Source organism: Phyllobates terribilis, unplaced genomic scaffold (assembly GCF_046119375.1).
Source record: "Phyllobates terribilis strain yellow unplaced genomic scaffold, ASM4611937v1 Scaffold_108__1_contigs__length_5656254, whole genome shotgun sequence".
Lineage (NCBI taxonomy): Eukaryota > Metazoa > Chordata > Amphibia > Anura > Dendrobatidae > Phyllobates > Phyllobates terribilis.
Genome location: NW_027362868.1, coordinates 711,898 through 738,974, shown reverse-complemented (window position 1 = coordinate 738,974; position 27,077 = coordinate 711,898). Strand labels below are relative to the sequence as shown.

The window sequence follows — 27,077 nt, the reverse complement described above, 5'->3', positions numbered from 1 at the left end:
ACCTGTTAGCTCAGGTGAGTTTAAAAGGCTGCTGTTGATAACAAGGGCATTTGCTAAATAGATGGTGTGTGTGCAACAATATACTGAAAGGTCAATTATATTGTGCAGCTTATCTCACCACCTGTAGTTATTTAGGTGAAAGCTCCAAAATGCTTGCCTAATATGTCTGTTTATCCAAAAGGAAGTATAGAGGGAGAGCTAGATAGATAGCATTGCATTACATTACATTACATGGCAATGCAATGCACAGTTGCTGAAGTTGAACCAAAATGAGCTTGTCATCTGGCTTCTGCAACTTTTAACATGAAAAATCCAATGAGGAGAAGAAAAGCAAAGCCAAAGAGTCCATCCCAAAATCCGACAAACAAGCAAAATGAACAAAAAGCATTGAATTCAATTCTTTCTGATTTTAGAAACTGCATTAAAGAAGGGGTGCACCGGTCCTGGAGATACTGCAATACCAGGTCAATGCGTGGAGTGGACAGAGCAAGCTCTTTTTCCATCTCCCTGTTCTAAAAATCCATTTAATATATGGTCCCCCCAGATAGGGGACGTATCAGATATTAAACTGATAAGAACAGATACTACACTTGATCTTAGCCAAAAGGCCGAGAAGCGATAACCAGAATTGGTTTCCGACTACGGTGCCACCCAAGGATTCTGAAAAGTCCATTTGTGGAGATGGCCACCTGGACTCCCGTTAAGAAGACATGCTGTCAACCTCTAGATCCCTCACATGCCTGCACTTTTCGGCTTGCTGCTGCTGCAATCCACGCGTTTTAGATCTGCATAACTCCACCTCTTTTAGCACAGTACCCTCAACCCCCGGCTGTTCCCACCCGCCTCAACACCGTTGGAAGGGAGGAGAACCAATTAAGGCGGGGGGGGGGGTGGAACGAGCAGCTGTCTACCCTTAGCAGGAGGGTTGCTGATTAATTACCTCTCCTGCTGCTGCTGCTGCTGGCTGTCCAGCAGCAGACTGAAAGTGGCTGCTGCTGTGCGCAGGTATATAAAGGCTCAGAGCCTATTATGACACGCGCAGCCAGCGTTCCATTGCCACATTCCGTCTACTGCAGGCGGGATACCTGGATGGCTGAATGTCACTGAGAAGCTCACAGAGACCGCCATAAGCAACAGTTTAAAAGAATACCACAGACTAATCAACCAAACTTTTTGGGTTGGTTTCTCTTTTATAGTCTGCAGGCATTAAATGAAAGAAGTCAGTGTTCCAGCAGAGGGAGACAACGTTTCAGAAAAGGCATTGTAGCAAACCAAAAAAGAAATTTTAAGCGCAGCAGAGTAACCAGCTCACATACCTGTTAGCTCAGGTGAGTTTAAAAGGCTGCTGTTGATAACAAGGGCATTTGCTAAATAGATGGTGTGTGTGCAACAATATACTGAAAGGTCAATTATATTGTGCAGCTTATCTCACCACCTGTAGTTATTTAGGTGAAAGCTCCAAAATGCTTGCCTAATATGTCTGTTTATCCAAAAGGAAGTATAGAGGGAGAGCTAGATAGATAGCAGTGCATTACATTACATGGCAATGCAATGCACAGTTGCTGAAGTTGAACCAAAATGAGCTTGTCATCTGGCTTCTGCAACTTTTAACATGAAAAATCCAATGAGGAGAAGAAAAGCAAAGCCAAAGAGTCCATCCCAAAATCCGACAAACAAGCAAAATGAACAAAAAGCATTGAATTCAATTCTTTCTGATTTTAGAAACTGCATTAAAGAAGGGGTGCACCGGTCCTGGAGATACTGCAATACCAGGTCAATGCGTGGAGTGGACAGAGCAAGCTCTTTTTCCATCTCCCTGTTCTAAAAATCCATTTAATATATGGTCCCCAGATAGGGGACGTATCAGATATTAAACTGATAAGAACAGATACTACACTTGATCTTAGCCAAAAGGCCGAGAAGCGATAACCAGAATTGGTTTCCGACTACGGTGCCACCCAAGGATTCTGAAAAGTCCATTTGTGGAGATGGCCACCTGGACTCCCGTTAAGAAGACATGCTGTCAACCTCTAGATCCCTCACATGCCTGCACTTTTCGGCTTGCTGCTGCTGCAATCCACGCGTTTTAGATCTGCATAACTCCACCTCTTTTAGCACAGTACCCTCAACCCCCGGCTGTTCCCACCCGCCTCAACACCGTTGGAAGGGAGGAGAACCAATTAAGGCGGGGGGGGGGGTGGAACGAGCAGCTGTCTACCCTTAGCAGGAGGGTTGCTGATTAATTACCTCTCCTGCTGCTGCTGCTGCTGGCTGTCCAGCAGCAGACTGAAGGTGGCTGCTGCTGTGCGCAGGTATATAAAGGCTCAGAGCCTATTATGACACGCGCAGCCAGCGTTCCATTGCCACATTCCGTCTACTGCAGGCGGGATACCTGGATGGCTGAATGTCACTGAGAAGCTCACAGAGACCGCCATAAGCAACAGTTTAAAAGAATGCCACAGACTAATCAACCAAACTTTTTGGGTTGGTTTCTCTTTTATAGTCTGCAGGCATTAAATGAAAGAAGTCAGTGTTCCAGCAGAGGGAGACAACGTTTCAGAAAAGGCATTGTAGCAAACCAAAAAAGAAATTTTAAGCGCAGCAGAGTAACCAGCTCACATACCTGTTAGCTCAGGTGAGTTTAAAAGGCTGCTGTTGATAACAAGGGCATTTGCTAAATAGATGGTGTGTGTGCAACAATATACTGAAAGGTCAATTATATTGTGCAGCTTATCTCACCACCTGTAGTTATTTAGGTGAAAGCTCCAAAATGCTTGCCTAATATGTCTGTTTATCCAAAAGGAAGTATAGAGGGAGAGCTAGATAGATAGCATTGCATTACATTACATTACATGGCAATGCAATGCACAGTTGCTGAAGTTGAACCAAAATGAGCTTGTCATCTGGCTTCTGCAACTTTTAACATGAAAAATCCAATGAGGAGAAGAAAAGCAAAGCCAAAGAGTCCATCCCAAAATCCGACAAACAAGCAAAATGAACAAAAAGCATTGAATTCAATTCTTTCTGATTTTAGAAACTGCATTAAAGAAGGGGTGCACCGGTCCTGGAGATACTGCAATACCAGGTCAATGCGTGGAGTGGACAGAGCAAGCTCTTTTTCCATCTCCCTGTTCTAAAAATCCATTTAATATATGGTCCCCCCAGATAGGGGACGTATCAGATATTAAACTGATAAGAACAGATACTACACTTGATCTTAGCCAAAAGGCCGAGAAGCGATAACCAGAATTGGTTTCCGACTACGGTGCCACCCAAGGATTCTGAAAAGTCCATTTGTGGAGATGGCCACCTGGACTCCCGTTAAGAAGACATGCTGTCAACCTCTAGATCCCTCACATGCCTGCACTTTCGGCTTGCTGCTGCTGCAATCCACGCGTTTTAGATCTGCATAACTCCACCTCTTTTAGCACAGTACCCTCAACCCCCGGCTGTTCCCACCCGCCTCAACACCGTTGGAAGGGAGGAGAACCAATTAAGGCGGGGGGGGGGGGTGGAACGAGCAGCTGTCTACCCTTAGCAGGAGGGTTGCTGATTAATTACCTCTCCTGCTGCTGCTGCTGCTGGCTGTCCAGCAGCAGACTGAAAGTGGCTGCTGCTGTGCGCAGGTATATAAAGGCTCAGAGCCTATTATGACACGCGCAGCCAGCGTTCCATTGCCACATTCCGTCTACTGCAGGCGGGATACCTGGATGGCTGAATGTCACTGAGAAGCTCACAGAGACCGCCATAAGCAACAGTTTAAAAGAATGCCACAGACTAATCAACCAAACTTTTTGGGTTGGTTTCTCTTTTATAGTCTGCAGGCATTAAATGAAAGAAGTCAGTGTTCCAGCAGAGGGAGACAACGTTTCAGAAAAGGCATTGTAGCAAACCAAAAAAGAAATTTTAAGCGCAGCAGAGTAACCAGCTCACATACCTGTTAGCTCAGGTGAGTTTAAAAGGCTGCTGTTGATAACAAGGGCATTTGCTAAATAGATGGTGTGTGTGCAACAATATACTGAAAGGTCAATTATATTGTGCAGCTTATCTCACCACCTGTAGTTATTTAGGTGAAAGCTCCAAAATGCTTGCCTAATATGTCTGTTTATCCAAAAGGAAGTATAGAGGGAGAGCTAGATAGATAGCATTGCATTACATTACATTACATGGCAATGCAATGCACAGTTGCTGAAGTTGAACCAAAATGAGCTTGTCATCTGGCTTCTGCAACTTTTAACATGAAAAATCCAATGAGGAGAAGAAAAGCAAAGCCAAAGAGTCCATCCCAAAATCCGACAAACAAGCAAAATGAACAAAAAGCATTGAATTCAATTCTTTCTGATTTTAGAAACTGCATTAAAGAAGGGGTGCACCGGTCCTGGAGATACTGCAATATCAGGTCAATGCGTGGAGTGGACAGAGCAAGCTCTTTTTCCATCTCCCTGTTCTAAAAATCCATTTAATATATGGTCCCCAGATAGGGGACGTATCAGATATTAAACTGATAAGAACAGATACTACACTTGATCTTAGCCAAAAGGCCGAGAAGCGATAACCAGAATTGGTTTCCGACTACGGTGCCACCCAAGGATTCTGAAAAGTCCATTTGTGGAGATGGCCACCTGGACTCCCGTTAAGAAGACATGCTGTCAACCTCTAGATCCCTCACATGCCTGCACTTTTCGGCTTGCTGCTGCTGCAATCCACGCGTTTTAGATCTGCATAACTCCACCTCTTTTAGCACAGTACCCTCTACCCCCGGCTGTTCCCACCCGCCTCAACACCGTTGGAAGGGAGATGAACCAATTAAGGCGGGGGGGGGGGTGTGGAACGAGCAGCTGTCTACCCTTAGCAGGAGGGTTGCTGATTAATTACCTCTCCTGCTGCTGCTGCTGCTGGCTGTCCAGCAGCAGACTGAAGGTGGCTGCTGCTGTGCGCAGGTATATAAAGGCTCAGAGCCTATTATGACACGCGCAGCCAGCGTTCCATTGCCACATTCCGTCTACTGCAGGCGGGATACCTGGATGGCTGAATGTCACTGAGAAGCTCACAGAGACCGCCATAAGCAACAGTTTAAAAGAATACCACAGACTAATCAACCAAACTTTTTGGGTTGGTTTCTCTTTTATAGTCTGCAGGCATTAAATGAAAGAAGTCAGTGTTCCAGCAGAGGGAGACAACGTTTCAGAAAAGGCATTGTAGCAAACCAAAAAAGAAATTTTAAGCGCAGCAGAGTAACCAGCTCACATACCTGTTAGCTCAGGTGAGTTTAAAAGGCTGCTGTTGATAACAAGGGCATTTGCTAAATAGATGGTGTGTGTGCAACAATATACTGAAAGGTCAATTATATTGTGCAGCTTATCTCACCACCTGTAGTTATTTAGGTGAAAGCTCCAAAATGCTTGCCTAATATGTCTGTTTATCCAAAAGGAAGTATAGAGGGAGAGCTAGATAGATAGCAGTGCATTACATTACATGGCAATGCAATGCACAGTTGCTGAAGTTGAACCAAAATGAGCTTGTCATCTGGCTTCTGCAACTTTTAACATGAAAAATCCAATGAGGAGAAGAAAAGCAAAGCCAAAGAGTCCATCCCAAAATCCGACAAACAAGCAAAATGAACAAAAAGCATTGAATTCAATTCTTTCTGATTTTAGAAACTGCATTAAAGAAGGGGTGCACCGGTCCTGGAGATACTGCAATACCAGGTCAATGCGTGGAGTGGACAGAGCAAGCTCTTTTTCCATCTCCCTGTTCTAAAAATCCATTTAATATATGGTCCCCAGATAGGGGACGTATCAGATATTAAACTGATAAGAACAGATACTACACTTGATCTTAGCCAAAAGGCCGAGAAGCGATAACCAGAATTGGTTTCCGACTACGGTGCCACCCAAGGATTCTGAAAAGTCCATTTGTGGAGATGGCCACCTGGACTCCCGTTAAGAAGACATGCTGTCAACCTCTAGATCCCTCACATGCCTGCACTTTTCGGCTTGCTGCTGCTGCAATCCACGCGTTTTAGATCTGCATAACTCCACCTCTTTTAGCACAGTACCCTCAACCCCCGGCTGTTCCCACCCGCCTCAACACCGTTGGAAGGGAGGAGAACCAATTAAGGCGGGGGGGGGGGTGGAACGAGCAGCTGTCTACCCTTAGCAGGAGGGTTGCTGATTAATTACCTCTCCTGCTGCTGCTGCTGCTGGCTGTCCAGCAGCAGACTGAAGGTGGCTGCTGCTGTGCGCAGGTATATAAAGGCTCAGAGCCTATTATGACACGCGCAGCCAGCGTTCCATTGCCACATTCCGTCTACTGCAGGCGGGATACCTGGATGGCTGAATGTCACTGAGAAGCTCACAGAGACCGCCATAAGCAACAGTTTAAAAGAATGCCACAGACTAATCAACCAAACTTTTTGGGTTGGTTTCTCTTTTATAGTCTGCAGGCATTAAATGAAAGAAGTCAGTGTTCCAGCAGAGGGAGACAACGTTTCAGAAAAGGCATTGTAGCAAACCAAAAAAGAAATTTTAAGCGCAGCAGAGTAACCAGCTCACATACCTGTTAGCTCAGGTGAGTTTAAAAGGCTGCTGTTGATAACAAGGGCATTTGCTAAATAGATGGTGTGTGTGCAACAATATACTGAAAGGTCAATTATATTGTGCAGCTTATCTCACCACCTGTAGTTATTTAGGTGAAAGCTCCAAAATGCTTGCCTAATATGTCTGTTTATCCAAAAGGAAGTATAGAGGGAGAGCTAGATAGATAGCATTGCATTACATTACATTACATGGCAATGCAATGCACAGTTGCTGAAGTTGAACCAAAATGAGCTTGTCATCTGGCTTCTGCAACTTTTAACATGAAAAATCCAATGAGGAGAAGAAAAGCAAAGCCAAAGAGTCCATCCCAAAATCCGACAAACAAGCAAAATGAACAAAAAGCATTGAATTCAATTCTTTCTGATTTTAGAAACTGCATTAAAGAAGGGGTGCACCGGTCCTGGAGATACTGCAATACCAGGTCAATGCGTGGAGTGGACAGAGCAAGCTCTTTTTCCATCTCCCTGTTCTAAAAATCCATTTAATATATGGTCCCCAGATAGGGGACGTATCAGATATTAAACTGATAAGAACAGATACTACACTTGATCTTAGCCAAAAGGCCGAGAAGCGATAACCAGAATTGGTTTCCGACTACGGTGCCACCCAAGGATTCTGAAAAGTCCATTTGTGGAGATGGCCACCTGGACTCCCGTTAAGAAGACATGCTGTCAACCTCTAGATCCCTCACATGCCTGCACTTTTCGGCTTGCTGCTGCTGCAATCCACGCGTTTTAGATCTGCATAACTCCACCTCTTTTAGCACAGTACCCTCAACCCCCGGCTGTTCCCACCCGCCTCAACACCGTTGGAAGGGAGGAGAACCAATTAAGGCGGGGGGGGGGGGGGTGGAACGAGCAGCTGTCTACCCTTAGCAGGAGGGTTGCTGATTAATTACCTCTCCTGCTGCTGCTGCTGCTGGCTGTCCAGCAGCAGACTGAAGGTGGCTGCTGCTGTGCGCAGGTATATAAAGGCTCAGAGCCTATTATGACACGCGCAGCCAGCGTTCCATTGCCACATTCCGTCTACTGCAGGCGGGATACCTGGATGGCTGAATGTCACTGAGAAGCTCACAGAGACCGCCATAAGCAACAGTTTAAAAGAATGCCACAGACTAATCAACCAAACTTTTTGGGTTGGTTTCTCTTTTATAGTCTGCAGGCATTAAATGAAAGAAGTCAGTGTTCCAGCAGAGGGAGACAACATTTCAGAAAAGGCATTGTAGCAAACCAAAAAAGAAATTTTAAGCGCAGCAGAGTAACCAGCTCACATACCTGTTAGCTCAGGTGAGTTTAAAAGGCTGCTGTTGATAACAAGGGCATTTGCTAAATAGATGGTGTGTGTGCAACAATATACTGAAAGGTCAATTATATTGTGCAGCTTATCTCACCACCTGTAGTTATTTAGGTGAAAGCTCCAAAATGCTTGCCTAATATGTCTGTTTATCCAAAAGGAAGTATAGAGGGAGAGCTAGATAGATAGCATTGCATTACATTACATTACATGGCAATGCAATGCACAGTTGCTGAAGTTGAACCAAAATGAGCTTGTCATCTGGCTTCTGCAACTTTTAACATGAAAAATCCAATGAGGAGAAGAAAAGCAAAGCCAAAGAGTCCATCCCAAAATCCGACAAACAAGCAAAATGAACAAAAAGCATTGAATTCAATTCTTTCTGATTTTAGAAACTGCATTAAAGAAGGGGTGCACCGGTCCTGGAGATACTGCAATATCAGGTCAATGCGTGGAGTGGACAGAGCAAGCTCTTTTTCCATCTCCCTGTTCTAAAAATCCATTTAATATATGGTCCCCAGATAGGGGACGTATCAGATATTAAACTGATAAGAACAGATACTACACTTGATCTTAGCCAAAAGGCCGAGAAGCGATAACCAGAATTGGTTTCCGACTACGGTGCCACCCAAGGATTCTGAAAAGTCCATTTGTGGAGATGGCCACCTGGACTCCCGTTAAGAAGACATGCTGTCAACCTCTAGATCCCTCACATGCCTGCACTTTTCGGCTTGCTGCTGCTGCAATCCACGCGTTTTAGATCTGCATAACTCCACCTCTTTTAGCACAGTACCCTCTACCCCCGGCTGTTCCCACCCGCCTCAACACCGTTGGAAGGGAGATGAACCAATTAAGGCGGGGGGGGGGTGTGGAACGAGCAGCTGTCTACCCTTAGCAGGAGGGTTGCTGATTAATTACCTCTCCTGCTGCTGCTGCTGCTGGCTGTCCAGCAGCAGACTGAAGGTGGCTGCTGCTGTGCGCAGGTATATAAAGGCTCAGAGCCTATTATGACACGCGCAGCCAGCGTTCCATTGCCACATTCCGTCTACTGCAGGCGGGATACCTGGATGGCTGAATGTCACTGAGAAGCTCACAGAGACCGCCATAAGCAACAGTTTAAAAGAATACCACAGACTAATCAACCAAACTTTTTGGGTTGGTTTCTCTTTTATAGTCTGCAGGCATTAAATGAAAGAAGTCAGTGTTCCAGCAGAGGGAGACAACGTTTCAGAAAAGGCATTGTAGCAAACCAAAAAAGAAATTTTAAGCGCAGCAGAGTAACCAGCTCACATACCTGTTAGCTCAGGTGAGTTTAAAAGGCTGCTGTTGATAACAAGGGCATTTGCTAAATAGATGGTGTGTGTGCAACAATATACTGAAAGGTCAATTATATTGTGCAGCTTATCTCACCACCTGTAGTTATTTAGGTGAAAGCTCCAAAATGCTTGCCTAATATGTCTGTTTATCCAAAAGGAAGTATAGAGGGAGAGCTAGATAGATAGCATTGCATTACATTACATGGCAATGCAATGCACAGTTGCTGAAGTTGAACCAAAATGAGCTTGTCATCTGGCTTCTGCAACTTTTAACATGAAAAATCCAATGAGGAGAAGAAAAGCAAAGCCAAAGAGTCCATCCCAAAATCCGACAAACAAGCAAAATGAACAAAAAGCATTGAATTCAATTCTTTCTGATTTTAGAAACTGCATTAAAGAAGGGGTGCACCGGTCCTGGAGATACTGCAATACCAGGTCAATGCGTGGAGTGGACAGAGCAAGCTCTTTTTCCATCTCCCTGTTCTAAAAATCCATTTAATATATGGTCCCCAGATAGGGGACGTATCAGATATTAAACTGATAAGAACAGATACTACACTTGATCTTAGCCAAAAGGCCGAGAAGCGATAACCAGAATTGGTTTCCGACTACGGTGCCACCCAAGGATTCTGAAAAGTCCATTTGTGGAGATGGCCACCTGGACTCCCGTTAAGAAGACATGCTGTCAACCTCTAGATCCCTCACATGCCTGCACTTTTCGGCTTGCTGCTGCTGCAATCCACGCGTTTTAGATCTGCATAACTCCACCTCTTTTAGCACAGTACCCTCAACCCCCGGCTGTTCCCACCCGCCTCAACACCGTTGGAAGGGAGGAGAACCAATTAAGGCGGGGGGGGGGGTGGAACGAGCAGCTGTCTACCCTTAGCAGGAGGGTTGCTGATTAATTACCTCTCCTGCTGCTGCTGCTGCTGGCTGTCCAGCAGCAGACTGAAGGTGGCTGCTGCTGTGCGCAGGTATATAAAGGCTCAGAGCCTATTATGACACGCGCAGCCAGCGTTCCATTGCCACATTCCGTCTACTGCAGGCGGGATACCTGGATGGCTGAATGTCACTGAGAAGCTCACAGAGACCGCCATAAGCAACAGTTTAAAAGAATGCCACAGACTAATCAACCAAACTTTTTGGGTTGGTTTCTCTTTTATAGTCTGCAGGCATTAAATGAAAGAAGTCAGTGTTCCAGCAGAGGGAGACAACGTTTCAGAAAAGGCATTGTAGCAAACCAAAAAAGAAATTTTAAGCGCAGCAGAGTAACCAGCTCACATACCTGTTAGCTCAGGTGAGTTTAAAAGGCTGCTGTTGATAACAAGGGCATTTGCTAAATAGATGGTGTGTGTGCAACAATATACTGAAAGGTCAATTATATTGTGCAGCTTATCTCACCACCTGTAGTTATTTAGGTGAAAGCTCCAAAATGCTTGCCTAATATGTCTGTTTATCCAAAAGGAAGTATAGAGGGAGAGCTAGATAGATAGCATTGCATTACATTACATTACATGGCAATGCAATGCACAGTTGCTGAAGTTGAACCAAAATGAGCTTGTCATCTGGCTTCTGCAACTTTTAACATGAAAAATCCAATGAGGAGAAGAAAAGCAAAGCCAAAGAGTCCATCCCAAAATCCGACAAACAAGCAAAATGAACAAAAAGCATTGAATTCAATTCTTTCTGATTTTAGAAACTGCATTAAAGAAGGGGTGCACCGGTCCTGGAGATACTGCAATACCAGGTCAATGCGTGGAGTGGACAGAGCAAGCTCTTTTTCCATCTCCCTGTTCTAAAAATCCATTTAATATATGGTCCCCAGATAGGGGACGTATCAGATATTAAACTGATAAGAACAGATACTACACTTGATCTTAGCCAAAAGGCCGAGAAGCGATAACCAGAATTGGTTTCCGACTACGGTGCCACCCAAGGATTCTGAAAAGTCCATTTGTGGAGATGGCCACCTGGACTCCCGTTAAGAAGACATGCTGTCAACCTCTAGATCCCTCACATGCCTGCACTTTTCGGCTTGCTGCTGCTGCAATCCACGCGTTTTAGATCTGCATAACTCCACCTCTTTTAGCACAGTACCCTCAACCCCCGGCTGTTCCCACCCGCCTCAACACCGTTGGAAGGGAGGAGAACCAATTAAGGCGGGGGGGGGGGGGGGGTGGAACGAGCAGCTGTCTACCCTTAGCAGGAGGGTTGCTGATTAATTACCTCTCCTGCTGCTGCTGCTGCTGGCTGTCCAGCAGCAGACTGAAGGTGGCTGCTGCTGTGCGCAGGTATATAAAGGCTCAGAGCCTATTATGACACGCGCAGCCAGCGTTCCATTGCCACATTCCGTCTACTGCAGGCGGGATACCTGGATGGCTGAATGTCACTGAGAAGCTCACAGAGACCGCCATAAGCAACAGTTTAAAAGAATGCCACAGACTAATCAACCAAACTTTTTGGGTTGGTTTCTCTTTTATAGTCTGCAGGCATTAAATGAAAGAAGTCAGTGTTCCAGCAGAGGGAGACAACATTTCAGAAAAGGCATTGTAGCAAACCAAAAAAGAAATTTTAAGCGCAGCAGAGTAACCAGCTCACATACCTGTTAGCTCAGGTGAGTTTAAAAGGCTGCTGTTGATAACAAGGGCATTTGCTAAATAGATGGTGTGTGTGCAACAATATACTGAAAGGTCAATTATATTGTGCAGCTTATCTCACCACCTGTAGTTATTTAGGTGAAAGCTCCAAAATGCTTGCCTAATATGTCTGTTTATCCAAAAGGAAGTATAGAGGGAGAGCTAGATAGATAGCATTGCATTACATTACATTACATGGCAATGCAATGCACAGTTGCTGAAGTTGAACCAAAATGAGCTTGTCATCTGGCTTCTGCAACTTTTAACATGAAAAATCCAATGAGGAGAAGAAAAGCAAAGCCAAAGAGTCCATCCCAAAATCCGACAAACAAGCAAAATGAACAAAAAGCATTGAATTCAATTCTTTCTGATTTTAGAAACTGCATTAAAGAAGGGGTGCACCGGTCCTGGAGATACTGCAATACCAGGTCAATGCGTGGAGTGGACAGAGCAAGCTCTTTTTCCATCTCCCTGTTCTAAAAATCCATTTAATATATGGTCCCCAGATAGGGGACGTATCAGATATTAAACTGATAAGAACAGATACTACACTTGATCTTAGCCAAAAGGCCGAGAAGCGATAACCAGAATTGGTTTCCGACTACGGTGCCACCCAAGGATTCTGAAAAGTCCATTTGTGGAGATGGCCACCTGGACTCCCGTTAAGAAGACATGCTGTCAACCTCTAGATCCCTCACATGCCTGCACTTTTCGGCTTGCTGCTGCTGCAATCCACGCATTTTAGATCTGCATAACTCCACCTCTTTTAGCACAGTACCCTCAACCCCCGGCTGTTCCCACCCGCCTCAACACCGTTGGAAGGGAGGAGAACCAATTAAGGTGGGGGGGGGGTGGAACGAGCAGCTGTCTACCCTTAGCAGGAGGGTTGCTGATTAATTACCTCTCCTGCTGCTGCTGCTGCTGGCTGTCCAGCAGCAGACTGAAGGTGGCTGCTGCTGTGCGCAGGTATATAAAGGCTCAGAGCCTATTATGACACGCGCAGCCAGCGTTCCATTGCCACATTCCGTCTACTGCAGGCGGGATACCTGGATGGCTGAATGTCACTGAGAAGCTCACAGAGACCGCCATAAGCAACAGTTTAAAAGAATGCCACAGACTAATCAACCAAACTTTTTGGGTTGGTTTCTCTTTTATAGTCTGCAGGCATTAAATGAAAGAAGTCAGTGTTCCAGCAGAGGGAGACAACGTTTCAGAAAAGGCATTGTAGCAAACCAAAAAAGAAATTTTAAGCGCAGCAGAGTAACCAGCTCACATACCTGTTAGCTCAGGTGAGTTTAAAAGGCTGCTGTTGATAACAAGGGCATTTGCTAAATAGATGGTGTGTGTGCAACAATATACTGAAAGGTCAATTATATTGTGCAGCTTATCTCACCACCTGTAGTTATTTAGGTGAAAGCTCCAAAATGCTTGCCTAATATGTCTGTTTATCCAAAAGGAAGTATAGAGGGAGAGCTAGATAGATAGCATTGCATTACATTACATTACATGGCAATGCAATGCACAGTTGCTGAAGTTGAACCAAAATGAGCTTGTCATCTGGCTTCTGCAACTTTTAACATGAAAAATCCAATGAGGAGAAGAAAAGCAAAGCCAAAGAGTCCATCCCAAAATCCGACAAACAAGCAAAATGAACAAAAAGCATTGAATTCAATTCTTTCTGATTTTAGAAACTGCATTAAAGAAGGGGTGCACCGGTCCTGGAGATACTGCAATACCAGGTCAATGCGTGGAGTGGACAGAGCAAGCTCTTTTTCCATCTCCCTGTTCTAAAAATCCATTTAATATATGGTCCCCAGATAGGGGACGTATCAGATATTAAACTGATAAGAACAGATACTACACTTGATCTTAGCCAAAAGGCCGAGAAGCGATAACCAGAATTGGTTTCCGACTACGGTGCCACCCAAGGATTCTGAAAAGTCCATTTGTGGAGATGGCCACCTGGACTCCCGTTAAGAAGACATGCTGTCAACCTCTAGATCCCTCACATGCCTGCACTTTTCGGCTTGCTGCTGCTGCAATCCACGCGTTTTAGATCTGCATAACTCCACCTCTTTTAGCACAGTACCCTCAACCCCCGGCTGTTCCCACCCGCCTCAACACCGTTGGAAGGGAGGAGAACCAATTAAGGCGGGGGGGGGGTGGAATGAGCAGCTGTCTACCCTTAGCAGGAGGGTTGCTGATTAATTACCTCTCCTGCTGCTGCTGCTGCTGGCTGTCCAGCAGCAGACTGAAGGTGGCTGCTGCTGTGCGCAGGTATATAAAGGCTCAGAGCCTATTATGACACGCGCAGCCAGCGTTCCATTGCCACATTCCGTCTACTGCAGGCGGGATACCTGGATGGCTGAATGTCACTGAGAAGCTCACAGAGACCGCCATAAGCAACAGTTTAAAAGAATGCCACAGACTAATCAACCAAACTTTTTGGGTTGGTTTCTCTTTTATAGTCTGCAGGCATTAAATGAAAGAAGTCAGTGTTCCAGCAGAGGGAGACAACGTTTCAGAAAAGGCATTGTAGCAAACCAAAAAAGAAATTTTAAGCGCAGCAGAGTAACCAGCTCACATACCTGTTAGCTCAGGTGAGTTTAAAAGGCTGCTGTTGATAACAAGGGCATTTGCTAAATAGATGGTGTGTGTGCAACAATATACTGAAAGGTCAATTATATTGTGCAGCTTATCTCACCACCTGTAGTTATTTAGGTGAAAGCTCCAAAATGCTTGCCTAATATGTCTGTTTATCCAAAAGGAAGTATAGAGGGAGAGCTAGATAGATAGCATTGCATTACATTACATTACATGGCAATGCAATGCACAGTTGCTGAAGTTGAACCAAAATGAGCTTGTCATCTGGCTTCTGCAACTTTTAACATGAAAAATCCAATGAGGAGAAGAAAAGCAAAGCCAAAGAGTCCATCCCAAAATCCGACAAACAAGCAAAATGAACAAAAAGCATTGAATTCAATTCTTTCTGATTTTAGAAACTGCATTAAAGAAGGGGTGCACCGGTCCTGGAGATACTGCAATACCAGGTCAATGCGTGGAGTGGACAGAGCAAGCTCTTTTTCCATCTCCCTGTTCTAAAAATCCATTTAATATATGGTCCCCAGATAGGGGACGTATCAGATATTAAACTGATAAGAACAGATACTACACTTGATCTTAGCCAAAAGGCCGAGAAGCGATAACCAGAATTGGTTTCCGACTACGGTGCCACCCAAGGATTCTGAAAAGTCCATTTGTGGAGATGGCCACCTGGACTCCCGTTAAGAAGACATGCTGTCAACCTCTAGATTCCTCACATGCCTGCACTTTTCGGCTTGCTGCTGCTGCAATCCACGCGTTTTAGATCTGCATAACTCCACCTCTTTTAGCACAGTACCCTCAACCCCCAGCTGTTCCCACCCGCCTCAACACCGTTGGAAGGGAGGAGAACCAATTAAGGCGGGGGGGGGGGGGTGGAACGAGCAGCTGTCTACCCTTAGCAGGAGGGTTGCTGATTAATTACCTCTCCTGCTGCTGCTGCTGCTGGCTGTCCAGCAGCAGACTGAAGGTGGCTGCTGCTGTGCGCAGGTATATAAAGGCTCAGAGCCTATTATGACACGCGCAGCCAGCGTTCCATTGCCACATTCCGTCTACTGCAGGCGGGATACCTGGATGGCTGAATGTCACTGAGAAGCTCACAGAGACCGCCATAAGCAACAGTTTAAAAGAATGCCACAGACTAATCAACCAAACTTTTTGGGTTGGTTTCTCTTTTATAGTCTGCAGGCATTAAATGAAAGAAGTCAGTGTTCCAGCAGAGGGAGACAACGTTTCAGAAAAGGCATTGTAGCAAACCAAAAAAGAAATTTTAAGCGCAGCAGAGTAACCAGCTCACATACCTGTTAGCTCAGGTGAGTTTAAAAGGCTGCTGTTGATAACAAGGGCATTTGCTAAATAGATGGTGTGTGTGCAACAATATACTGAAAGGTCAATTATATTGTGCAGCTTATCTCACCACCTGTAGTTATTTAGGTGAAAGCTCCAAAATGCTTGCCTAATATGTCTGTTTATCCAAAAGGAAGTATAGAGGGAGAGCTAGATAGATAGCATTGCATTACATTACATTACATGGCAATGCAATGCACAGTTGCTGAAGTTGAACCAAAATGAGCTTGTCATCTGGCTTCTGCAACTTTTAACATGAAAAATCCAATGAGGAGAAGAAAAGCAAAGCCAAAGAGTCCATCCCAAAATCCGACAAACAAGCAAAATGAACAAAAAGCATTGAATTCAATTCTTTCTGATTTTAGAAACTGCATTAAAGAAGGGGTGCACCGGTCCTGGAGATACTGCAATACCAGGTCAATGCGTGGAGTGGACAGAGCAAGCTCTTTTTCCATCTCCCTGTTCTAAAAATCCATTTAATATATGGTCCCCAGATAGGGGACGTATCAGATATTAAACTGATAAGAACAGATACTACACTTGATCTTAGCCAAAAGGCCGAGAAGCGATAACCAGAATTGGTTTCCGACTACGGTGCCACCCAAGGATTCTGAAAAGTCCATTTGTGGAGATGGCCACCTGGACTCCCGTTAAGAAGACATGCTGTCAACCTCTAGATCCCTCACATGCCTGCACTTTTCGGCTTGCTGCTGCTGCAATCCACGCATTTTAGATCTGCATAACTCCACCTCTTTTAGCACAGTACCCTCAACCCCCGGCTGTTCCCACCCGCCTCAACACCGTTGGAAGGGAGGAGAACCAATTAAGGTGGGGGGGGGGTGGAACGAGCAGCTGTCTACCCTTAGCAGGAGGGTTGCTGATTAATTACCTCTCCTGCTGCTGCTGCTGCTGGCTGTCCAGCAGCAGACTGAAGGTGGCTGCTGCTGTGCGCAGGTATATAAAGGCTCAGAGCCTATTATGACACGCGCAGCCAGCGTTCCATTGCCACATTCCGTCTACTGCAGGCGGGATACCTGGATGGCTGAATGTCACTGAGAAGCTCACAGAGACCGCCATAAGCAACAGTTTAAAAGAATGCCACAGACTAATCAACCAAACTTTTTGGGTTGGTTTCTCTTTTATAGTCTGCAGGCATTAAATGAAAGAAGTCAGTGTTCCAGCAGAGGGAGACAACGTTTCAGAAAAGGCATTGTAGCAAACCAAAAAAGAAATTTTAAGCGCAGCAGAGTAACCAGCTCACATACCTGTTAGCTCAGGTGAGTTTAAAAGGCTGCTGTTGATAACAAGGGCATTTGCTAAATAGATGGTGTGTGTGCAACAATATACTGAAAGGTCAATTATATTGTGCAGCTTATCTCACCACCTGTAGTTATTTAGGTGAAAGCTCCAAAATGCTTGCCTAATATGTCTGTTTATCCAAAAGGAAGTATAGAGGGAGAGCTAGATAGATAGCATTGCATTACATTACATTACATGGCAATGCAATGCACAGTTGCTGAAGTTGAACCAAAATGAGCTTGTCATCTGGCTTCTGCAACTTTTAACATGAAAAATCCAATGAGGAGAAGAAAAGCAAAGCCAAAGAGTCCATCCCAAAATCCGACAAACTAGCAAAATGAACAAAAAGCATTGAATTCAATTCTTTCTGATTTTAGAAACTGCATTAAAGAAGGGGTGCACCGGTCCTGGAGATACTGCAATACCAGGTCAATGCGTGGAGTGGACAGAGCAAGCTCTTTTTCCATCTCCCTGTTCTAAAAATCCATTTAATATATGGTCCCCAGATAGGGGACGTATCAGATATTAAACTGATAAGAACAGATACTACACTTGATCTTAGCCAAAAGGCCGAGAAGCGATAACCAGAATTGGTTTCCGACTACGGTGCCACCCAAGGATTCTGAAAAGTCCATTTGTGGAGATGGCCACCTGGACTCCCGTTAAGAAGACATGCTGTCAACCTCTAGATCCCTCACATGCCTGCACTTTTCGGCTTGCTGCTGCTGCAATCCACGCGTTTTAGATCTGCATAACTCCACCTCTTTTAGCACAGTACCCTCAACCCCCAGCTGTTCCCACCCGCCTCAACACCGTTGGAAGGGAGGAGAGCCAATTAAGGCGGGGGGGGGGGGTGGAACGAGCAGCTGTCTACCCTTAGCAGGAGGGTTGCTGATTAATTACCTCTCCTGCTGCTGCTGCTGCTGGCTGTCCAGCAGCAGACTGAAGGTGGCTGCTGCTGTGCGCAGGTATATAAAGGCTCAGAGCCTATTATGACACGCGCAGCCAGCGTTCCATTGCCACATTCCGTCTACTGCAGGCGGGATACCTGGATGGCTGAATGTCACTGAGAAGCTCACAGAGACCGCCATAAGCAACAGTTTAAAAGAATGCCACAGACTAATCAACCAAACTTTTTGGGTTGGTTTCTCTTTTATAGTCTGCAGGCATTAAATGAAAGAAGTCAGTGTTCCAGCAGAGGGAGACAACGTTTCAGAAAACTCATTGTAGCAAACCAAAAAAGAAATTTTAAGCGCAGCAGAGTAACCAGCTCACATACCTGTTAGCTCAGGTGAGTTTAAAAGGCTGCTGTTGATAACAAGGGCATTTGCTAAATAGATGGTGTGTGTGCAACAATATACTGAAAGGTCAATTATATTGTGCAGCTTATCTCACCACCTGTAGTTATTTAGGTGAAAGCTCCAAAATGCTTGCCTAATATGTCTGTTTATCCAAAAGGAAGTATAGAGGGAGAGCTAGATAGATAGCATTGCATTACATTACATTACATGGCAATGCAATGCACAGTTGCTGAAGTTGAACCAAAATGAGCTTGTCATCTGGCTTCTGCAACTTTTAACATGAAAAATCCAATGAGGAGAAGAAAAGCAAAGCCAAAGAGTCCATCCCAAAATCCGACAAACAAGCAAAATGAACAAAAAGCATTGAATTCAATTCTTTCTGATTTTAGAAACTGCATTAAAGAAGGGGTGCACCGGTCCTGGAGATACTGCAATACCAGGTCAATGCGTGGAGTGGACAGAGCAAGCTCTTTTTCCATCTCCCTGTTCTAAAAATCCATTTAATATATGGTCCCCAGATAGGGGACGTATCAGATATTAAACTGATAAGAACAGATACTACACTTGATCTTAGCCAAAAGGCCGAGAAGCGATAACCAGAATTGGTTTCCGACTACGGTGCCACCCAAGGATTCTGAAAAGTCCATTTGTGGAGATGGCCACCTGGACTCCCGTTAAGAAGACATGCTGTCAACCTCTAGATCCCTCACATGCCTGCACTTTTCGGCTTGCTGCTGCTGCAATCCACGCGTTTTAGATCTGCATAACTCCACCTCTTTTAGCACAGTACCCTCAACCCCCAGCTGTTCCCACCCGCCTCAACACCGTTGGAAGGGAGGAGAACCAATTAAGGCGGGGGGGGGGGGGGGGGGTGGAACGAGCAGCTGTCTACCCTTAGCAGGAGGGTTGCTGATTAATTACCTCTCCTGCTGCTGCTGCTGCTGGCTGTCCAGCAGCAGACTGAAGGTGGCTGCTGCTGTGCGCAGGTATATAAAGGCTCAGAGCCTATTATGACACGCGCAGCCAGCGTTCCATTGCCACATTCCGTCTACTGCAGGCGGGATACCTGGATGGCTGAATGTCACTGAGAAGCTCACAGAGACCGCCATAAGCAACAGTTTAAAAGAATGCCACAGACTAATCAACCAAACTTTTTGGGTTGGTTTCTCTTTTATAGTCTGCAGGCATTAAATGAAAGAAGTCAGTGTTCCAGCAGAGGGAGACAACGTTTCAGAAAAGGCATTGTAGCAAACCAAAAAAGAAATTTTAAGCGCAGCAGAGTAACCAGCTCACATACCTGTTAGCTCAGGTGAGTTTAAAAGGCTGCTGTTGATAACAAGGGCATTTGCTAAATAGATGGTGTGTGTGCAACAATATACTGAAAGGTCAATTATATTGTGCAGCTTATCTCACCACCTGTAGTTATTTAGGTGAAAGCTCCAAAATGCTTGCCTAATATGTCTGTTTATCCAAAAGGAAGTATAGAGGGAGAGCTAGATAGATAGCATTGCATTACATTACATTACATGGCAATGCAATGCACAGTTGCTGAAGTTGAACCAAAATGAGCTTGTCATCTGGCTTCTGCAACTTTTAACATGAAAAATCCAATGAGGAGAAGAAAAGCAAAGCCAAAGAGTCCATCCCAAAATCCGACAAACAAGCAAAATGAACAAAAAGCATTGAATTCAATTCTTTCTGATTTTAGAAACTGCATTAAAGAAGGGGTGCACCGGTCCTGGAGATACTGCAATACCAGGTCAATGCGTGGAGTGGACAGAGCAAGCTCTTTTTCCATCTCCCTGTTCTAAAAATCCATTTAATATATGGTCCCCAGATAGGGGACGTATCAGATATTAAACTGATAAGAACAGATACTACACTTGATCTTAGCCAAAAGGCCGAGAAGCGATAACCAGAATTGGTTTCCGACTACGGTGCCACCCAAGGATTCTGAAAAGTCCATTTGTGGAGATGGCCACCTGGACTCCCGTTAAGAAGACATGCTGTCAACCTCTAGATCCCTCACATGCCTGCACTTTTCGGCTTGCTGCTGCTGCAATCCACGCGTTTTAGATCTGCATAACTCCACCTCTTTTAGCACAGTACCCTCAACCCCCGGCTGTTCCCACCCGCCTCAACACCGTTGGAAGGGAGGAGAACCAATTAAGGCGGGGGGGGGGTGGAACGAGCAGCTGTCTACCCTTAGCAGGAGGGTTGCTGATTAATTACCTCTCCTGCTGCTGCTGCTGCTGGCTGTCCAGCAGCAGACTGAAGGTGGCTGCTGCTGTGCGCAGGTATATAAAGGCTCAGAGCCTATTATGACACGCGCAGCCAGCGTTCCATTGCCACATTCCGTCTACTGCAGGCGGGATACCTGGATGGCTGAATGTCACTGAGAAGCTCACAGAGACCGCCATAAGCAACAGTTTAAAAGAATGCCACAGACTAATCAACCAAACTTTTTGGGTTGGTTTCTCTTTTATAGTCTGCAGGCATTAAATGAAAGAAGTCAGTGTTCCAGCAGAGGGAGACAACGTTTCAGAAAAGGCATTGTAGCAAACCAAAAAAGAAATTTTAAGCGCAGCAGAGTAACCAGCTCACATACCTGTTAGCTCAGGTGAGTTTAAAAGGCTGCTGTTGATAACAAGGGCATTTGCTAAATAGATGGTGTGTGTGCAACAATATACTGAAAGGTCAATTATATTGTGCAGCTTATCTCACCACCTGTAGTTATTTAGGTGAAAGCTCCAAAATGCTTGCCTAATATGTCTGTTTATCCAAAAGGAAGTATAGAGGGAGAGCTAGATAGATAGCATTGCATTACATTACATTACATGGCAATGCAATGCACAGTTGCTGAAGTTGAACCAAAATGAGCTTGTCATCTGGCTTCTGCAACTTTTAACATGAAAAATCCAATGAGGAGAAGAAAAGCAAAGCCAAAGAGTCCATCCCAAAATCCGACAAACAAGCAAAATGAACAAAAAGCATTGAATTCAATTCTTTCTGATTTTAGAAACTGCATTAAAGAAGGGGTGCACCGGTCCTGGAGATACTGCAATACCAGGTCAATGCGTGGAGTGGACAGAGCAAGCTCTTTTTCCATCTCCCTGTTCTAAAAATCCATTTAATATATGGTCCCCAGATAGGGGACGTATCAGATATTAAACTGATAAGAACAGATACTACACTTGATCTTAGCCAAAAGGCCGAGAAGCGATAACCAGAATTGGTTTCCGACTACGGTGCCACCCAAGGATTCTGAAAAGTCCATTTGTGGAGATGGCCACCTGGACTCCCGTTAAGAAGACATGCTGTCAACCTCTAGATCCCTCACATGCCTGCACTTTTCGGCTTGCTGCTGCTGCAATCCACGCGTTTTAGATCTGCATAACTCCACCTCTTTTAGCACAGTACCCTCAACCCCCGGCTGTTCCCACCCGCCTCAACACCGTTGGAAGGGAGGAGAACCAATTAAGGCGGGGGGGGGGGGGTGGAACGAGCAGCTGTCTACCCTTAGCAGGAGGGTTGCTGATTAATTACCTCTCCTGCTGCTGCTGCTGCTGGCTGTCCAGCAGCAGACTGAAGGTGGCTGCTGCTGTGCGCAGGTATATAAAGGCTCAGAGCCTATTATGACACGCGCAGCCAGCGTTCCATTGCCACATTCCGTCTACTGCAGGCGGGATACCTGGATGGCTGAATGTCACTGAGAAGCTCACAGAGACCGCCATAAGCAACAGTTTAAAAGAATGCCACAGACTAATCAACCAAACTTTTTGGGTTGGTTTCTCTTTTATAGTCTGCAGGCATTAAATGAAAGAAGTCAGTGTTCCAGCAGAGGGAGACAACGTTTCAGAAAAGGCATTGTAGCAAACCAAAAAAGAAATTTTAAGCGCAGCAGAGTAACCAGCTCACATACCTGTTAGCTCAGGTGAGTTTAAAAGGCTGCTGTTGATAACAAGGGCATTTGCTAAATAGATGGTGTGTGTGCAACAATATACTGAAAGGTCAATTATATTGTGCAGCTTATCTCACCACCTGTAGTTATTTAGGTGAAAGCTCCAAAATGCTTGCCTAATATGTCTGTTTATCCAAAAGGAAGTATAGAGGGAGAGCTAGATAGATAGCATTGCATTACATTACATTACATGGCAATGCAATGCACAGTTGCTAAAGTTGAACCAAAATGAGCTTGTCATCTGGCTTCTGCAACTTTTAACATGAAAAATCCAATGAGGAGAAGAAAAGCAAAGCCAAAGAGTCCATCCCAAAATCCGACAAACAAGCAAAATGAACAAAAAGCATTGAATTCAATTCTTTCTGATTTTAGAAACTGCATTAAAGAAGGGGTGCACCGGTCCTGGAGATACTGCAATACCAGGTCAATGCGTGGAGTGGACAGAGCAAGCTCTTTTTCCATCTCCCTGTTCTAAAAATCCATTTAATATATGGTCCCCAGATAGGGGACGTATCAGATATTAAACTGATAAGAACAGATACTACACTTGATCTTAGCCAAAAGGCCGAGAAGCGATAACCAGAATTGGTTTACGACTATGGTGCCACCCAAGGATTCTGAAAAGTCCATTTGTGGAGATGGCCACCTGGACTCCCGTTAAGAAGACATGCTGTCAACCTCTAGATCCCTCACATGCCTGCACTTTTCGGCTTGCTGCTGCTGCAATCCACGCGTTTTAGATCTGCATAACTCCACCTCTTTTAGCACAGTACCCTCAAACCCCGGCTGTTCCCACCCGCCTCAACACCGTTGGAAGGGAGGAGAACCAATTAAGGCGGGGGGGGGGGGTGGAACGAGCAGCTGTCTACCCTTAGCAGGAGGGTTGCTGATTAATTACCTCTCCTGCTGCTGCTGCTGCTGGCTGTCCAGCAGCAGACTGAAGGTGGCTGCTGCTGTGCGCAGGTATATAAAGGCTCAGAGCCTATTATGACACGCGCAGCCAGCGTTCCATTGCCACATTCCGTCTACTGCAGGCGGGATACCTGGATGGCTGAATGTCACTGAGAAGCTCACAGAGACCGCCATAAGCAACAGTTTAAAAGAATGCCACAGACTAATCAACCAAACTTTTTGGGTTGGTTTCTCTTTTATAGTCTGCAGGCATTAAATGAAAGAAGTCAGTGTTCCAGCAGAGGGAGACAACGTTTCAGAAAAGGCATTGTAGCAAACCAAAAAAGAAATTTTAAGCGCAGCAGAGTAACCAGCTCACATACCTGTTAGCTCAGGTGAGTTTAAAAGGCTGCTGTTGATAACAAGGGCATTTGCTAAATAGATGGTGTGTGTGCAACAATATACTGAAAGGTCAATTATATTGTGCAGCTTATCTCACCACCTGTAGTTATTTAGGTGAAAGCTCCAAAATGCTTGCCTAATATGTCTGTTTATCCAAAAGGAAGTATAGAGGGAGAGCTAGATAGATAGCATTGCATTACATTACATTACATGGCAATGCAATGCACAGTTGCTGAAGTTGAACCAAAATGAGCTTGTCATCTGGCTTCTGCAACTTTTAACATGAAAAATCCAATGAGGAGAAGAAAAGCAAAGCCAAAGAGTCCATCCCAAAATCCGACAAACAAGCAAAATGAACAAAAAGCATTGAATTCAATTCTTTCTGATTTTAGAAACTGCATTAAAGAAGGGGTGCACCGGTCCTGGAGATACTGCAATACCAGGTCAATGCGTGGAGTGGACAGAGCAAGCTCTTTTTCCATCTCCCTGTTCTAAAAATCCATTTAATATATGGTCCCCAGATAGGGGACGTATCAGATATTAAACTGATAAGAACAGATACTACACTTGATCTTAGCCAAAAGGCCGAGAAGCGATAACCAGAATTGGTTTCCGACTACGGTGCCACCCAAGGATTCTGAAAAGTCCATTTGTGGAGATGGCCACCTGGACTCCCGTTAAGAAGACATGCTGTCAACCTCTAGATCCCTCACATGCCTGCACTTTTCGGCTTGCTGCTGCTGCAATCCACGCGTTTTAGATCTGCATAACTCCACCTCTTTTAGCACAGTACCCTCAACCCCCGGCTGTTCCCACCCGCCTCAACACCGTTGGAAGGGAGGAGAACTAATTAAGGCGGGGGGGGGGGGTGGAACGAGCAGCTGTCTACCCTTAGCAGGAGGGTTGCTGATTAATTACCTCTCCTGCTGCTGCTGCTGCTGGCTGTCCAGCAGCAGACTGAAGGTGGCTGCTGCTGTGCGCAGGTATATAAAGGCTCAGAGCCTATTATGACACGCGCAGCCAGCGTTCCATTGCCACATTCCGTCTACTGCAGGCGGGATACCTGGATGGCTGAATGTCACTGAGAAGCTCACAGAGACCGCCATAAGCAACAGTTTAAAAGAATGCCACAGACTAATCAACCAAACTTTTTGGGTTGGTTTCTCTTTTATAGTCTGCAGGCATTAAATGAAAGAAGTCAGTGTTCCAGCAGAGGGAGACAACGTTTCAGAAAAGGCATTGTAGCAAACCAAAAAAGAAATTTTAAGCGCAGCAGAGTAACCAGCTCACATACCTGTTAGCTCAGGTGAGTTTAAAAGGCTGCTGTTGATAACAAGGGCATTTGCTAAATAGATGGTGTGTGTGCAACAATATACTGAAAGGTCAATTATATTGTGCAGCTTATCTCACCACCTGTAGTTATTTAGGTGAAAGCTCCAAAATGCTTGCCTAATATGTCTGTTTATCCAAAAGGAAGTATAGAGGGAGAGCTAGATAGATAGCATTGCATTACATTACATTACATGGCAATGCAATGCACAGTTGCTGAAGTTGAACCAAAATGAGCTTGTCATCTGGCTTCTGCAACTTTTAACATGAAAAATCCAATGAGGAGAAGAAAAGCAAAGCCAAAGAGTCCATCCCAAAATCCGACAAACAAGCAAAATGAACAAAAAGCATTGAATTCAATTCTTTCTGATTTTAGAAACTGCATTAAAGAAGGGGTGCACCGGTCCTGGAGATACTGCAATACCAGGTCAATGCGTGGAGTGGACAGAGCAAGCTCTTTTTCCATCTCCCTGTTCTAAAAATCCATTTAATATATGGTCCCCAGATAGGGGACGTATCACATATTAAACTGATAAGAACAGATACTACACTTGATCTTAGCCAAAAGGCCGAGAAGCGATAACCAGAATTGGTTTCCGACTACGGTGCCACCCAAGGATTCTGAAAAGTCCATTTGTGGAGATGGCCACCTGGACTCCCGTTAAGAAGACATGCTGTCAACCTCTAGATCCCTCACATGCCTGCACTTTTCGGCTTGCTGCTGCTGCAATCCACGCGTTTTAGATCTGCATAACTCCACCTCTTTTAGCACAGTACCCTCAACCCCCGGCTGTTCCCACCCGCCTCAACACCGTTGGAAGGGAGGAGAACCAATTAAGGCGGGGGGGGGGGTGGAACGAGCAGCTGTCTACCCTTAGCAGGAGGGTTGCTGATTAATTACCTCTCCTGCTGCTGCTGCTGCTGGCTGTCCAGCAGCAGACTGAAGGTGGCTGCTGCTGTGCGCAGGTATATAAAGGCTCAGAGCCTATTATGACACGCGCAGCCAGCGTTCCATTGCCACATTCCGTCTACTGCAGGCGGGATACCTGGATGGCTGAATGTCACTGAGAAGCTCACAGAGACCGCCATAAGCAACAGTTTAAAAGAATGCCACAGACTAATCAACCAAACTTTTTGGGTTGGTTTCTCTTTTATAGTCTGCAGGCATTAAATGAAAGAAGTCAGTGTTCCAGCAGAGGGAGACAACGTTTCAGAAAAGGCATTGTAGCAAACCAAAAAAGAAATTTTAAGCGCAGCAGAGTAACCAGCTCACATACCTGTTAGCTCAGGTGAGTTTAAAAGGCTGCTGTTGATAACAAGGGCATTTGCTAAATAGATGGTGTGTGTGCAACAATATACTGAAAGGTCAATTATATTGTGCAGCTTATCTCACCACCTGTAGTTATTTAGGTGAAAGCTCCAAAATGCTTGCCTAATATGTCTGTTTATCCAAAAGGAAGTATAGAGGGAGAGCTAGATAGATAGCATTGCATTACATTACATTACATGGCAATGCAATGCACAGTTGCTGAAGTTGAACCAAAATGAGCTTGTCATCTGGCTTCTGCAACTTTTAACATGAAAAATCCAATGAGGAGAAGAAAAGCAAAGCCAAAGAGTCCATCCCAAAATCCGACAAACAAGCAAAATGAACAAAAAGCATTGAATTCAATTCTTTCTGATTTTAGAAACTGCATTAAAGAAGGGGTGCACCGGTCCTGGAGATACTGCAATACCAGGTCAATGCGTGGAGTGGACAGAGCAAGCTCTTTTTCCATCTCCCTGTTCTAAAAATCCATTTAATATATGGTCCCCAGATAGGGGACGTATCAGATATTAAACTGATAAGAACAGATACTACACTTGATCTTAGCCAAAAGGCCGAGAAGCGATAACCAGAATTGGTTTCCGACTACGGTGCCACCCAAGGATTCTGAAAAGTCCATTTGTGGAGATGGCCACCTGGACTCCTGTTAAGAAGACATGCTGTCAACCTCTAGATCCCTCACATGCCTGCACTTTTCGGCTTGCTGCTGCTGCAATCCACGCGTTTTAGATCTGCATAACTCCACCTCTTTTAGCACAGTACCCTCAACCCCCGG

At 45.1% G+C, this 27,077-nt stretch overlaps 21 non-coding genes across 21 annotated transcripts; all 21 read right to left on the bottom strand.

Moving 5' to 3' along the window:
- Positions 1-427: 427 nt before the first annotated feature.
- Positions 428-620, bottom strand: LOC141200686 (U2 spliceosomal RNA). The gene has a single exon (XR_012272399.1). It is a non-coding gene; the product is annotated as a U2 spliceosomal RNA (small nuclear RNA).
- Positions 621-1,736: 1,116 nt separating this feature from the next.
- Positions 1,737-1,927, bottom strand: LOC141201243 (U2 spliceosomal RNA). The gene has a single exon (XR_012272811.1). It is a non-coding gene; the product is annotated as a U2 spliceosomal RNA (small nuclear RNA).
- Positions 1,928-3,048: 1,121 nt separating this feature from the next.
- Positions 3,049-3,241, bottom strand: LOC141200685 (U2 spliceosomal RNA). The gene has a single exon (XR_012272398.1). It is a non-coding gene; the product is annotated as a U2 spliceosomal RNA (small nuclear RNA).
- A 1,121-nt stretch (positions 3,242-4,362) lies between these two features.
- On the bottom strand, positions 4,363-4,553 carry LOC141200596 (U2 spliceosomal RNA). The gene has a single exon (XR_012272312.1). It is a non-coding gene; the product is annotated as a U2 spliceosomal RNA (small nuclear RNA).
- A 1,118-nt stretch (positions 4,554-5,671) lies between these two features.
- LOC141201242 (U2 spliceosomal RNA) lies at positions 5,672-5,862 on the bottom strand. The gene has a single exon (XR_012272810.1). It is a non-coding gene; the product is annotated as a U2 spliceosomal RNA (small nuclear RNA).
- A 1,121-nt stretch (positions 5,863-6,983) lies between these two features.
- LOC141201241 (U2 spliceosomal RNA) lies at positions 6,984-7,174 on the bottom strand. The gene has a single exon (XR_012272809.1). It is a non-coding gene; the product is annotated as a U2 spliceosomal RNA (small nuclear RNA).
- A 1,124-nt stretch (positions 7,175-8,298) lies between these two features.
- On the bottom strand, positions 8,299-8,489 carry LOC141200595 (U2 spliceosomal RNA). Its single transcript, XR_012272311.1, has one exon. It is a non-coding gene; the product is annotated as a U2 spliceosomal RNA (small nuclear RNA).
- Positions 8,490-9,606: 1,117 nt separating this feature from the next.
- LOC141201240 (U2 spliceosomal RNA) lies at positions 9,607-9,797 on the bottom strand. The gene has a single exon (XR_012272808.1). It is a non-coding gene; the product is annotated as a U2 spliceosomal RNA (small nuclear RNA).
- A 1,121-nt stretch (positions 9,798-10,918) lies between these two features.
- LOC141201239 (U2 spliceosomal RNA) lies at positions 10,919-11,109 on the bottom strand. The gene has a single exon (XR_012272807.1). It is a non-coding gene; the product is annotated as a U2 spliceosomal RNA (small nuclear RNA).
- A 1,126-nt stretch (positions 11,110-12,235) lies between these two features.
- On the bottom strand, positions 12,236-12,426 carry LOC141201238 (U2 spliceosomal RNA). The gene has a single exon (XR_012272806.1). It is a non-coding gene; the product is annotated as a U2 spliceosomal RNA (small nuclear RNA).
- A 1,120-nt stretch (positions 12,427-13,546) lies between these two features.
- Positions 13,547-13,737, bottom strand: LOC141201237 (U2 spliceosomal RNA). Its single transcript, XR_012272805.1, has one exon. It is a non-coding gene; the product is annotated as a U2 spliceosomal RNA (small nuclear RNA).
- A 1,120-nt stretch (positions 13,738-14,857) lies between these two features.
- On the bottom strand, positions 14,858-15,048 carry LOC141201236 (U2 spliceosomal RNA). Its single transcript, XR_012272804.1, has one exon. It is a non-coding gene; the product is annotated as a U2 spliceosomal RNA (small nuclear RNA).
- Positions 15,049-16,171: 1,123 nt separating this feature from the next.
- Positions 16,172-16,362, bottom strand: LOC141201234 (U2 spliceosomal RNA). Its single transcript, XR_012272802.1, has one exon. It is a non-coding gene; the product is annotated as a U2 spliceosomal RNA (small nuclear RNA).
- A 1,120-nt stretch (positions 16,363-17,482) lies between these two features.
- LOC141201233 (U2 spliceosomal RNA) lies at positions 17,483-17,673 on the bottom strand. Its single transcript, XR_012272801.1, has one exon. It is a non-coding gene; the product is annotated as a U2 spliceosomal RNA (small nuclear RNA).
- Positions 17,674-18,795: 1,122 nt separating this feature from the next.
- Positions 18,796-18,986, bottom strand: LOC141201232 (U2 spliceosomal RNA). Its single transcript, XR_012272800.1, has one exon. It is a non-coding gene; the product is annotated as a U2 spliceosomal RNA (small nuclear RNA).
- Positions 18,987-20,114: 1,128 nt separating this feature from the next.
- LOC141201231 (U2 spliceosomal RNA) lies at positions 20,115-20,305 on the bottom strand. The gene has a single exon (XR_012272799.1). It is a non-coding gene; the product is annotated as a U2 spliceosomal RNA (small nuclear RNA).
- A 1,120-nt stretch (positions 20,306-21,425) lies between these two features.
- Positions 21,426-21,616, bottom strand: LOC141201230 (U2 spliceosomal RNA). The gene has a single exon (XR_012272798.1). It is a non-coding gene; the product is annotated as a U2 spliceosomal RNA (small nuclear RNA).
- Positions 21,617-22,739: 1,123 nt separating this feature from the next.
- LOC141201229 (U2 spliceosomal RNA) lies at positions 22,740-22,930 on the bottom strand. The gene has a single exon (XR_012272797.1). It is a non-coding gene; the product is annotated as a U2 spliceosomal RNA (small nuclear RNA).
- A 1,122-nt stretch (positions 22,931-24,052) lies between these two features.
- On the bottom strand, positions 24,053-24,243 carry LOC141201228 (U2 spliceosomal RNA). Its single transcript, XR_012272796.1, has one exon. It is a non-coding gene; the product is annotated as a U2 spliceosomal RNA (small nuclear RNA).
- Positions 24,244-25,365: 1,122 nt separating this feature from the next.
- Positions 25,366-25,556, bottom strand: LOC141200733 (U2 spliceosomal RNA). Its single transcript, XR_012272445.1, has one exon. It is a non-coding gene; the product is annotated as a U2 spliceosomal RNA (small nuclear RNA).
- Positions 25,557-26,677: 1,121 nt separating this feature from the next.
- LOC141201227 (U2 spliceosomal RNA) lies at positions 26,678-26,868 on the bottom strand. The gene has a single exon (XR_012272795.1). It is a non-coding gene; the product is annotated as a U2 spliceosomal RNA (small nuclear RNA).
- Positions 26,869-27,077: the final 209 nt, after the last annotated feature.